We start from the raw sequence: 13,865 nt of genomic DNA on the forward strand, positions 1-13,865 counted from the left end.
TGTTACTTTTGGCTTCTCGTTATTAAATCATATTAACCGCAGCTTTCTGGGAAATATCACGAGGACAAAATGCCATTGAATCCTTGGCCACACCTTCAAAGGCTTGTCCCCTCAGTTATTTATATTAATGTATATTATTCCTGAAGTCAATGCGAGATAAGGCTGTGAATTATTGCTCCACAAAGGGTATTTTTGTAACCTTTTGTAAATTGCTTCTGTTCTGGTCTTTCAGGCTGTGGAAATCGATGCCTGACCATACACAAAGGAGCATTGTCTTGCACAGTAATGTGTTTTCAATTAGAGGCGGCTCAGAGAGCTGGCCTTTGCTGCCGGAGGGTTAAGCACAGAATCCGGCGGCCAAGTGCGAAATGGAGGTTAAGCACTGTGGTCCCCTGGCCATGTGCGGGCGGGAAGTGAGGCTCTCAGGGCCGCTGGCGTGCGCTGTGTCCGCTGTCATCTCCTAACGGGGGCCTTTATTAGAGCGACCTGTGTGCTGTCTGATATTCCTTATTTCATTCATAAGGACCAAATGTGAACAGTGTCTCCCTGGATTCTTCCTCACCCTCCAAAAAACAGCTGCTGATATACAGCTCTCTGTTTTTATTCTCGTTTTATTCTTAGTTATTCTTTTTAATACTGTTTTGTTTTTCTTTTGCGTGTTTCCTTTCAGGGATTCAGGAAGCTGATGGGAAAAGCGTTTCAATTCTCTGAAGTGCAGGGTATGATTGTATAAGTGACGAATGAAACCTGAAACTTGAAAGCTGATTGGTAGAGATGCATCCATCCATCCATCCATCCATTTTCCAAACCGTTCATCCTTCTGGTTCACGGGGGGGCCGGAGCCTATCCCGGAAGCTACGGGCATGAGGCGGGGAACAACCCAGGAGGGGGGGCCAGCCCATCGCAGGGAGAGACACACAGTGAAGAACTTCCACGCTAACGACATTTTAGCATGTGGCTATGAGTGTGCACGCCGCTATGCATATGTTGTGTGGTGCATGCGTAAAATGGATCGATTTAGTATCTGAAATACATGAAACTGACTGGCCAGGTCGGACATGCTGATGATCGTCTGATTCCAGTCCCTGCCCGGTCTGTCGGTGCATCTCTGCTGATTGGAGGCTATTATCATATGACTTTACCCCTCCCTCTCAGCCATCCCTATCTCCCATCTCACCTGTTAAAATATGGCAGAACATGAAGATGAGGTATAAGCATTGTAATGCATGGGCTGAGGGGGCGGGAGGAGGGCTCCAGACAGAGATTGAGGTACCAAGTCCCATTGCTGATTCACTCAGGCATCCATAAGCAATTACACATGAGTGTCCTTGACAATCTCTTGAGTGTTTTTTTCTTTCAGCTGAAAGGTCACAGACATGTACAGACTCGGGCTGGATTATAGCTATTTTCATGTGACAAGTAACTGGTTAATCACTGGGAATGTTTCCAGCCAGCTTGTGGAGAGGAGTCCTTCACAGAAGACAAGCTAGTCACAGTGTACCTGAAAAGGGGAGGAGCCCTATTCAGAAGACAAGCTCGTCACAGTGTATCAAAAAGGAGAGGAGCCTTTCTCAGAACATGAGCTTGTCACGGTGTACCCAAAAGAAGAGGAGCCCTTCTCAGAAGATGAGTCTCCTCACGGTGTACCTAAAAGAAGAGGAGCCCATCTCAGAAGATGAGCTTGTCACGGTGTACCTAAAAGAAGAGGAGCCCTTCTCAGAAGATGAGCTTGTCATGGTGTACCTAAAAGAAGAGGAGCCCTTCTCAGAAGATGAGCTTGTCATGGTGTACCTAAAAGAAGAGGAACCCTTCTCAGAAGATGGGCTTGTCACGGTGTACCTAAAAGAAGAGGAGCCCTTCTCAGAAGATGAGCTTGTCACGGTATACCTGAAAGGATAGGAGCCCTTCTCAGAAGATGAGCTTGTCACGGTGTACCTAAAAGGAGAGGAGCCCTTCTCAGAAGATGAACTCATCACAGTGTACCTAAAAGGAGAGGAGCCCTTCTCAGAAGATGAGTCTCCTCACGGTGTACCCAAAAGAAGAGGAGCCCTTCTCAGAAGATGAGTCTCCTCACGGTGTACCTAAAAGAAGAGGAGCCGTTCTCAGAAGATGAGTCTCCTCACGGTGTACCTAAAAGAAGAGGAGCCCTTCTCAGAAGATGAGTCTCCTCACGGTGTACCTAAAAGAAGAGGAGCCCTTCTCAGAAGATGAACTCATCACGGTGTACCTAAAAGAAGAGGAGCCCTTCACAGAAGATGAACTCATCACGGTGTACCTAAAAGAAGAGGAGCCCTTCACAGAAGATGAGACTCGTCATGGTGTACCTAAAAGAAGAGGAGCCCTTCTCAGAAGATGAGCTTGTCACGGTGTACCTAAAAGGATAGGAGCCCTTCTCAGAAGATGAGCTTGTCACGGTGTACCTAAAAGGAGAGGAGCCCTTCTCAGAAGATGAACTCATCACAGTGTACCTAAAAGAAGAGGAGCCCTTCTCAGAAGATGAGTCTCCTCACGGCGTACCCAAAAGAAGAGGAGCCCTTCTCAGAAGATGAGTCTCCTCACGGTGTACCTAAAAGAAGAGGAGCCCTTCTCAGAAGATGAGTCTCCTCACGGTGTACCTAAAAGAAGAGGAGCCCTTCTCAGAAGATGAACTCATCACGGTGTACCTAAAAGAAGAGGAGCCCTTCACAGAAGATGAACTCATCACGGTGTACCTAAAAGAAGAGGAGCCCTTCACAGAAGATGAGACTCGTCATGGTGTACCTAAAAGAAGAGGAGCCCTTCTCAGAAGATGAGCTTGTCACGGTGTACCTAAAAGGATAGGAGCCCTTCTCAGAAGATGAGCTTGTCACGGTGTACCTAAAAGGAGAGGAGCCCTTCTCAGAAGATGAGCTTGTCACGGTGTACCTAAAAGAAGAGGAGCCCTTCTCAGAACATGAGCTAGTCACGGTGTACCCAAAAGAAGAGGAGCCCTTCTCAGAAGATGAACTCCTCACGGTGTACCTAAAAGAAGAGGAGCCCTTCTCTGAACATGAGTTTGTCACAGTGTACCTAAAAGAAGAGGAGCCCTTCTCAGAAGATGAGCCTCCTCACGGCGTACCCAAAAGAAGAGGAGCCCTTCTCAGAAGATGAGCCTCCTCACGGCGTACCCAAAAGAAGAGGAGCCCTTCTCTGAACATGAGTTTGTCACAGTGTACCTAAAAGGAGAGGAGCCCTTCTCAGAAGATGAGCCTCCTCACGGCGTACCCAAAAGAAGAGGAGCCCTTCTCAGAAGATGAGTCTCCTCACGGTGTACCTAAAAGAAGAGGAGCCCTTCTCAGAACATGAGTTTGTCACAGTGTACCTAAAAGGAGAGGAGCCCTTCTCAGAACATGACCTAGTCACGGTGTACCTAAGAGGAGAGGAGCTCTTCTCAGAAGATGAGCCTCCTCACAGTGTACCCAATAGGAGAGGGGCCCTTCTCAGAAGATGAGCTCATCACAGTGTACCCAATAGGAGAGGAGCCCTTCTCAGAAGATGAGCTCTTCGCAGTGTACCTGAAAGGAGAGGAGTCCTTCTGAGAAGGCAAGCTCATCACGATGTACCCTGAAGGAGCATCCTGGTGCCATTTGGAAAGAAAAGAATCCATTGTATGCTCTGTGCGGGCCTGTATGAGGAGAAAATGAGAGATGTGTTTTTTTTTTTTTTTTATACGATAGCTTGAAGCAGAAAGACGTTTTTTGTGAAATTATGTTGTTATATAATCTTCCAGAGAGACCGTGATGCATAATACACACTGAACGCTGAACTTTCCCTGGTTCGCTGTAATTTTTGAGAGATCTGAAGATGTTTTATAATCTTTTTTTTCCGCCTGCGTTTGCTTTTTTGCTCCGTCGAAATCAAGAGAGGGAGCAGCAATCAAGGATGAGTCTCTGAGGAAAATGAGCGACTCGCCCAGGTCTTTCATCTCCTGTTTCAGGGTCCTGGGCCGGGCTGTGCTGGGGGTGCCTGGGGGCGGGGGGTAGGTGGTAACTAGAATTTATTTTTGTGGAGGTGGTCACATGATGTAAACAATTGAACATATAATTAAATATAAAATCAAGAGAAAAGTACAAAAAGAACAATAAATAGAGTAATAGAAATAAAGATGTGCAAAACGTAAACATTTAAGCAAGCAAATACATTGGGGTAATTGAATGTATGGAGCAAACAGCTCGGGCAACTTCTGAAGGCAATAAGAACATGAAACTTGTTCAGTAGCTGATTAGATGTGAGACAGTCTTCTGAGTCCTCCTCCCTGTCGCAGGCAGCCCCGCTCGCTGTGCGCCGCGCTTCTCCTGTTTCTGCTCCTTCCCAGGATACCTCTCTGGGAGCCTAACTCCTCCTTTGCTGCCAGTTTACTCCATAGCGCTTCTGGCCTGGGTGACAGTGCGTGGTCCCCTGACAGCTGTCAACGCTGATAGTCTCCAATGTGCGATTTGCCTCCGGTGCTCTGCTCTCCTCTCAGAGTTAACTGAATATCAGGGGTTTCTGGCTAATTATTACATGCACAGTTTGTCGCCACCTGGCTGGTGGTTTGAAAGAAAAGAACTGTGACATCTTAATGGCCAGCCCCTAACACCAGTGTGCAAAAAACCCTCAAGTTTTACTGTTTGAAAGGGACCAGATGTGTTTTTAATGCAGCTCAGGTAGGTTGAGCTTCCTTGCGGGGACAGGCCAATGGGGTCAGACAGGTATGCATGGTGCAGCTCATTCCGGAGACTGTCCCCTGCTGGTCACATCTCCACATGCCAGCCCTCAGTCTCTGTACTTTAAAATCTGACACATTTAATTAAATATCCTAAGGCATTGTAGACCGTGAGTACTCCGGTTCTCCTACACATTTAGTAAAAATTTTAGTTGCCTAATTTTATTGTGGGAATTCTGAACACCCGAACTCCCCCTCCTTGCTTTTAATCATGAATTGAGCCGGTCTAAGGGTGAAATCCTTTGGGAGGGGTGGGCCTTCTGAGGCCATTGTTTCTCCTACCTGAATGATGGCTTTGAACCTTAGCTGTGGTTCTTTCGTCACCCTGTGGCCATTTACTGTAGGTTCTTTGTCTTTATCTTCCCCTGGCACCTACCCCAAAACGGCCTACTGGCGGTCATTAGTGTCCTCAGATGAAGCCCCTGTTTGATCCCGACTTCCTGTCACATGGTTCTGTTAGCCGTTCCGCCTGGAGCAGGTCCTGCAGTAGGGCAGTAAACCTTTTCCCATGGCTGTAGGACTACAGAGCTGAAGCCGTCTGAAAAAGCAGGAGGAGATATATCTAACCCAGCTGATGGGACAGAAGACCCGGCTCATCTTTCTGTGTGTCCCAGCACAAGTGCCCTGTCCTGCTTCAACATCATCTATGTCAAAACAGAAAGATGAGAGTGGACAACCCCCCCCCCCCCCCCCCCGGTGCCCCGTGCTGTCAGGGCTTCCTCCCTTTTCACACAGAGGTTGGATGGGCATGTTTACCCTGTCAGATTCAGCGGGCCCGGCACTTTAAAGGGACCACAAATTCTACTATGGGGGCCCAAAGCTGATATTTGGCATTTCTATCAATGCCCCTACGTCCACATGCCAGTATTTCATCACTGTCCTTCAGCTTTATCAGGCCAGGTCGTCAATAAGCTGAAAGTAATTTACCCTAGAGAGCCCTGAACAAATGCATGTGGTGGCTGGTCCCATTCATCGATGCCCCCACCCCTTAGAATCCTTGGTCTGCTGTCCATCTTGCTACCCACCTCCAGCAGAGAGCACCAATCAGGTTTTTATGTAACCCGCTAAATGTTAAGATGCCTCTCTTGTGCGCGTGTTTGCTAATGGAAAGTCTCGCTCTTCACGAGACACTGGAATTGCCAAAAACAGTCACGTGTCTCATTGTATATTTACATGTTAGGGATGAGGATTTAGTGTGATGTGTGCTATTCTCATGTGAAATCTGCTCAGCCCACCAGCTTTTTAACAACATGCCCCCTCAGATGGAAGCCCATGACTGTGATGGTGTTGCCGGGTGCTCTGCTGGTACCGTGTGCTCGCCTGTACCAGTGCCGAGTGCTGACCACCAGTGTTTACTGACCTCGCAGACTTATTGGCTTCTCCATTTCGGCTTGTGCTGTTCAGGGCACCGCTGTGCGTGACCTCAGGGTTCTTCCGCTGTAGCTGAGCACCTCTCACGTTCAGTGATTAATGTGTTTCAACAAGGCATATGCGGAAATATGCCATCAAGGTAGCGTGAAAGTGCGTGGGTGTGTGTGCGAGCTAATGATGTGTTTACTCCTGTCTTGGGAAGATAAGTGGCAGACGAGGTCTGCAGTGAGGTGGGGGCTCCTTCTTAAGAGAGGCAGGGCAGTGGAGGGTCGAGATTAGCCTGCCGGGTACAGGAACACTTACGAAAGAATATTTTGTGGCTTTAATATCAAATCTTCAGCCAAGGTCTGCCAAATGAAAATATATCAGAGCTAAGAATCCCTTAACAGTAATATTTCGGACCATGAATAACTAAGGATCAGGATAGGGCATATATTTTTGCCCTCCTACATGTCTCCTACCTCCAAGGCTTCAGCTTGGGCAGTCGCAGATGGCAGTCAGCTTCTCTTATGTTGAAGCATGTTCTACCTGGGAACGGGAATTTATTGTGGGGGGGGGGAGGGGGGTTGGCAGTTATGGGGGGGGGGCTCCAAAGCAAAGACGAAGGAGGGGGTAGGAAAACAGAGTCGTTACAGACAAATCTATCTCTGAAGAAAAGAAAACCACATCATCAAACAACGGCAGGAAATTGTGAGCCCTAGGGCGTCTAGGGGCCGGCTGCAGAAATGATAGCTGGCAGTGGATTTGTCTTTATCAGGCTGCCGTGGGGGAGTGAGGAACCACAGCCCCATCTTGGTCCCACCACACAGGCTAACGCACCCACGATTCCCTATTAGTCTAACAGTCACATTAGCATTAGCGGCGCTAATAGCTGCTTCGGTCGCTATTGTTGTTTGGACTTCTAGGTAATTTTTACTGTAATTTGATGGATCGGTTTGCCTTGCTCAGACACTGTTGACATAGCTGTGAGTGATTTAACGAGAGCATGGCTGAAACTGTATTAGAATGGGAGTGACAGGTCTAATCACCTTACACGATGAATGCTTAATATTTCCTGAATATGTGAGATAAACCTGACAGGAAAACCATCAAAAAATGCCGTCAGTGCTGATGTCCCCCCTGCTCCCCTGTGAGGAAGCAGCTTTCTTGCTCGCCCTCTCCTCCTTAATCTTGCCGTACGCTGATCATTTCCCAGCGGATGCCGGACCCCACCCACGTTTTCAATCAGTCTCTCCTCCCGCATGAAAGAAGACGGGCATCTCTCCTTTTTGGAAAAGTCGAAAAGCACCTCCCTCCCTCCCAAAAAAAGGAGAGGAGATGATTGCTATTGACCTCCTCCAGCTCAAAAATATGGTCTCATTTTCCTCACAGCCCACACTGAGGTTTCATAAACGCTTCATCATTTTTCACCAACGCGACTCCATTTTTGGATTTTTTTTTTCAATTATCTTTCCAGAATGGACTGTGAGAGGGGCTCTGTTTGTGCTGTGGTCTGGCGGCCTGATGCTTGTTTAGTGAGGCTGCTGTTTGTGATCCACTACCAAGTTCTCTGCAGAGCACTACAGAAACTAGGCACTGCCTGTCCTCATTGACCTCTCATCTCTGATTGCGCAGGGTCGCTGTAACGAATGGCCTTACCCGGACAGAAGCCCAGGGGTCTCCACTAAAATAGGGCCTCAACTAACCTAACAATTAAATTTTTAACACCCCCCATTGAATAACTGTTACATTATAGAAAACAGTAGGGGGGCGCTGGCAGCTCAAACGGCCGAGTGGTCCCTGACTACGTTGGCACGCCTCCACACAAACACACTCAGGTACGCCTGGGAGCTTATCGCTTTCATCAGAGGGCAAGAAAAAATGGCTGTGGCTGCATAATTCTGTTGTGTGTGTGTGGAGAGAGTTAATCCCCTTTAAATCCCCTTGAACAGGATGTGTGCCAGTACCTTTGTGCACATGTGGGATGAGCATACAGAAGCTTACTGGAAGTGCAGTCTTTTGAGGGAGGCGCGATGATGATGCCGGTGAAGATTGTCGCACGTACGGAGCATTGAGTAATTTGGAAGTGTGGTGTCCCTGACACATGGCATGCTCTCCCCTACAGCTCGGGAGCCGGCATTCCCGCTGGCGGCACTCTGGGTAGCGGTGAGCCTGGCCGTCTGCCTCGTGGGCCTCCTGGCGGCTTTGGCAGTCATCTGCCGGAGAAAGATCAAGGAGAGCTGTGAAGAAGCAAGAGCAGGTAAGGGTGGGAGGGGAGATTCTGCTGATGTCGGAGCGTTACCCGAGTCTCGGGTCTGACCTGTAGGGGAGTCTGGGCCCAGCCGGGAGCATTCTGCTGATGTCGGAGCGTTACCTGAGTCTCTGGTCTGACCTGTAGGGGAGTCTGGGCCCAGCCGGGAGCATTCTGGTGATGTCGGAGCGTTACCCGAGTCTCTGGTCTGACCTGTAGGGGAGTCTGGGCCCAGCCGGGAGCATTCTACTGATGTCGGAGCGTTACCTGAGTCTCGGGTCTGACCTGTAGGGGAGTCTGGGCCCAGCCGGGAGCATTCTGCTGATGTCGGAGCGTTACCTGAGTCTAGGGGAGTCTGGGCCCAGCCGGGAGCATTCTGCTGATGTCGGAGCGTTACCTGAGTCTAGGGGAGTCTGGGCCCAGCCGGGAGCATTCTGCTGATGTCGGAGCGTTACCTGAGTCTCGGGTCTGACCTGTAGGGGAGTCTGGGCCCAGCCGGGAGCATTCTGCTGATGTCGGAGCGTTACCTGAGTCTCTGGTCTGACCTGTAGGGGAGTCTGGGCCCAGCCGGGAGCATTCTGCTGGTGTTAGAGTGTTACCCAAGACTCCATTCAAGCAAACAATACAAAAACAACACAAATGGACTGAGTGAGTTGTGGGATTGCTCTTCATTTCCGCACAATGCTCACTCAGTACGGTTCTGAAGGGCAGGAGTTATTAGCTGATAATTAGCTACCATACATCAGCTTGCTAAGCTGTAAGCGGAATGATGACAGACATAATGTGTTGCCATTCACTTAAATGGACCGGCTGAGGTGAGTCTAGATGGAGGCCTGGCTCTTCACTTTTTACCATCAAAGGCCATGCAAGGTCTTTCGTATCTGTGATGGTGATGTCTGTGGAGAGTATGTGGAGAGTATGTGATGTCTGTGGAGAGTATTGGAAGCTAGATTCACTGGGCTATTTAATGCGGGACATTAAGGATTTGGACACGGGCACGGAATGCTAAAACGTGTGCGTGCGAGTCAGATGGAACCATCGGACTGAAACAAGTTCGTTAAGTGAGCTTTAATAATTATCTCCAGAATAAGTGTGTGATGAGTGGGACAGAAAAGACTGGAAGAACCTGCCCGGCCGTAATGAGTTTCTTTAAGTGGAAATTACTTTACATAAATAAACGGAGCTGACCTCGTGAGGGTCCAGCACTTAAAATGAGATCCAAAGCAGGTACAAAAGAGGATTTAATGGATGTACGTAGGTAAAAGAAAAGACAGTACAATGGACAATAGAAGACAGTCATGCACAGACGCTGCAGATGTGTCTCCCAGCTCTTGGATGTGTTTTCAGCAGGCGCGGCTCGCTGCCTGATAATTCCAGGGCATAAAACAGCACACTGTTTTGAAATGCCTGCTGTGAGTAAGCAGGGTGAAGCTTTTGTCCTTCAGACTGGCTCCTGAGGTTGTGCTGCAGTCACACGCTCCTTCGTTCTGCTGTCGTTTTTTCCACATGGAGAGGAGGTGTGTGTCCGTGTAGGACAGAACGATCTGTGGTCTTCACCTACAGCACGTGCCCTTGGTTCAGATCTACGCCTTGCTGTGGGCGTCCCTTAGCCCTTACAATTCCGCTCACTGGTGTTTGCCAAGCACTAAGAGAGTGATCCTCAGCTTTGGCCTTCCCAAAGCCAAACTCCATAAAGCAAACTATATGTGAATTACTTAGCTTTATGGAGGAGTAGAAGGATCTTATTATGTGATTTTACTTAATTCTGGGAATTTAATTGATTTTTGATTATTTAGTTATAAATAATCTGACTGATAGTTCTGAAACCCCTGAGAGACAAAGATAAAAAAGTTAGTCATTCTTGCTTCACTCTTCTCAATTTGTCCATCCATCCATCCATCCATCCATTCATTTTCCAAACCGCTTATCCTACTGGGTCGCGGGGGGTCCGGAGCCTATCCCGGAAGCAATGGGCACGAGGCAGGGAACAACCCTGGATGGGGGGCCAGCCCATCGCAGGGCATCAATTTGTCCATTTATTTTTTTATTTATTTATTTGGCATTTTGTGGAATTCCCATGTCTTCTGATGCCCGCTTTTGGGTTCGCAAACAGCCACATGGGACGATGGCCTGTGAATCGTGTTACAGTGTGTTACAGTTTGTGTGGAAACCCTGAGGAATACATGCCACACTGAGCCTCACGTGTCATTAATCCTGATCTCTGTGTCCTCTAACATGCATCCCCCTGGTAAATGACAGAGAACATATCCTACTCTCCAGCATCCCTTAGTTCCTGCTGCCTCTCTGCTCTCTGACACCGGCTGACGTTCTCTCTGTTGCTCTCGCTTGTAGCGGCAAAGGCTGCTTGGTAGAGCTGTGCTTCCTGCCAGGCGGGGACCGGCGCCATGCTGTCTCTCACGGGTGTCAGGCTAGCGTCCCACTGCTGTATTCACCTCTATCTCATGTGTACTTTCCCGCCCTGAGTCCAGCCAAACCCACATGGACCATCTCCTCCTTTACCTTTGCTTGTTTTTCTCTACATGACACACAGATACACAGGTGGGTAGGGGTGCAGTCAAAAAATCTGGCCCCCCTGACAAAACATCTCCTTGCCTCCCCCAGCAGATTTTGTTGCATATGGGGGGGGGGGAGGAGAGGGTGTCGACAGTACTGTTTGGGACCCCCATAAAGTTCTTGCACCTTGAATCTGAATGGGGCCGTTGCAAGTGATAGCAAGTTTGGCACGACAGCACAGGGTCACCCAACTCCCCAGGAGTTAAGGGCCTTGCTCAAGGCCGCAAAGACAGCATCACTCTGCACTAAGACTAAACCCTCTCCGCCACAGTCAGCCCCCTAAAAATATGGAAAGATGCGGTAATTAACCTCTTTACTTAATCAAAAAATTGTCCAATTGTGTGCCATCGTCCTCATCGCTGCAACCACATTAGAGAATGCAGGGCCGATATAGGAGAAGGCAAGCACAGAAGGCTGTCTCTGCTGCCTCTTTCCATGTCATACTGTGAGAAAGCAGGTGTGCGCAAGGCTCCTGGTTAGCTGCCGGGAATGCTCGGTCCGGAATCCAGGCGGGAATGCTCGGTCCGGAATCCAGGCGAAAATAACAGCGGAGATCCTCTCATGCATTATGCCTTTCCTGGCTCATCAGAGAAACGCACTCTGGTTTCCCATGGAGCAAGAATAAGGGCGCTTTTCCACCATGCCAGGTACTGGACTTCTGGTCTTCAGAACAGTACCCAAGTCAGTGCTGCTACTTGTGTTCGTTTTCCACTGGTAGTGGTGCAGTATTACATCATCACAATGCACGGCGGGTTATGCTGAATTCAAAAACAGCTCTTATAGTATATTGAAGGGCTGGGCGATGTGCGATATTGAAAACGACACTGTGTGTTATGCACAAGCAATTCTCACAATGCAGGCTTTTTCATACCTTCATACTGTCTGTATTATTATATGTATTATACACATAATATGCATTATAATTAATATATAATTAATATTATAATTAACATTATTATATATCTTGCATGTATATAGCCTTTTCAAAAAGAATGTTATTTTCCAGTACAGTTCCAGTATTTTGAAATATTAAAAGTCTGGCTAGGTTGGCGGGCCGGGGGATGGGGTTCAGTTTCACTAAAACATTTTTACTCTGTCATAGGAACGTAGGAAACAAAACATAGCGAACGTTGTAGTTTTAATAATCATCATAATCATTCATTATCACTCATAGACGCATTTATGAGAAATTTTACAGAATGGTGAGAAAAGCGAACAAAAACTGATCACGGAAAGATATTCGCCAATCAGATGCTGACACAACTCATAGCAACACCACCGACATATTTGTTGGCCACTGTTCATGGATAATAAGTTCTACTTGGCTATAGTTTATTTTTGGTCATTTTTAATTTCTTTGTTGCTTTACTGCTTTCAATATTTGTTGGAAAAAAAATTCACATTGCCATATCTGATTTTTTTCTAATATCATGCAGCAAATACTTTTTTCTTGTCATGCCAGCGAGATCTCAGTGAATCTGTTTGTCTGACTAGATCACAATTAAAGCTTAGGTCTTCATTTTTACACACATTAATTTTTATTGCTTTTACTTTATTCTTGTTTTCTGAGTTTGTAACTATGCTTTTTCAAAACGGCAGTGGTACCACAGTACCTAATGAGCACTGCAGCTGGTTAGGTACAGTCGAACCTCGTTACTACGTACAAGACGGTATATCAAAAACATGTACGTTATAAGCATAGAACGTTGTAACCACTTAGTGCAAGATGGATGAAAGAACTCACGAAATATCCATGTAAATGATAAAACTTTAATAGAACAGACCCTTAAATTGACTACAAAACAAACGAACACATTATTACTTGTTAAATAATTCGACAAAGCTCATTTGGATCCTTGAAATTTTCCTTAAATTACTCACGATTACTTAGTGCCGGCCGGCGATAAACGGCAACGAAAATACACAACGGCTGGTCAAAATAGATTTTTAAAATAAACATTTGCATCCAAATTGGCATTTGGTCTGAAAATATTAATGAAATATTGGTCAAATTAAATCAGAAAATCCTTTACTTCCATTATTATTCTGAATTCACAATTACCGGCATGACCGGTATTTCACAATGTTTAATAAACAAAGAATACGCACACAACACTTAACAAGCCATTACTACGCAGTCCAGCAATGATCGGTTAAGGCAACGCATTTAACGCCAAGCAAAGCAATAGACAAATGTGCATTGTCGGGCGAAGATCAGGTAGATACAGGTAGATATAGCGACACAAGTTGTGGTGGGCGGGGAGAGCGCTGTACGTTGTAACGATGGTTAGTTTTCGTATTTTCTCTAGAAATTTGTATGTTGTATCGAAGTTTACGCTGTAAGGGTGTACGCTGTAAACAATGGCTGCTATTGGAATAATACATAGGCTAAAAACGGGAAATAGAAACCTGTACGTTGAAAAGGTGAAAACGTTGTATCCGGGGTACGTAGTAACGAGGTTCGACTGTAGTTTGATGTAGGTATTGGTACTAGATCAGAAATCAGTGGAAACGGGTCAGTACTAATTTTTCAGTTCCAAAAGTTCAGTACCTCTCTTAGCGCCCTAAGAGAAGCTGTTACGCACTCGCACTCACACACATACACACACTCACCAGCAGAATATCACGGAAAGAGATGAATCAGAGATACCTCACAATATCGTAATATCTGTCAGAGCAAGAGTCCCCTAAGCAAAGGGCTTTGCTACTAAGTGTCTTTATAAACAAATGGGATACAACTTATTACCATCTGTCAACGAACTTGTCAGCTAGTTGTAATAGTTTGAAAATTGATGTGCTAGCAGGTTCCGTCATTCTCGTTGCCATTACTGAACATTAACTATGTTTTGTGAATCCTTTGTTTACAGCTGACCTTTCCCCAATTCCGTGAGTTTTCTAAAATGTAATTCGCGGGATTTATTGCCAGATGGAGCCTTAGAACAGCTAGACATGTAGGGAATAAGCAAA

At 46.9% G+C, this 13,865-nt stretch overlaps 1 pseudogene; it reads left to right on the forward strand.

Moving 5' to 3' along the window:
* LOC125706805 (CD276 antigen-like) overlaps positions 1-13,865 on the forward strand; it is a 38,477-nt pseudogene that overhangs the window by 5,358 nt on the left and 19,254 nt on the right.

The sequence above is a fragment of the Brienomyrus brachyistius genome, chromosome 13 (genome assembly GCF_023856365.1).
Source record: "Brienomyrus brachyistius isolate T26 chromosome 13, BBRACH_0.4, whole genome shotgun sequence".
Lineage (NCBI taxonomy): Eukaryota > Metazoa > Chordata > Actinopteri > Osteoglossiformes > Mormyridae > Brienomyrus > Brienomyrus brachyistius.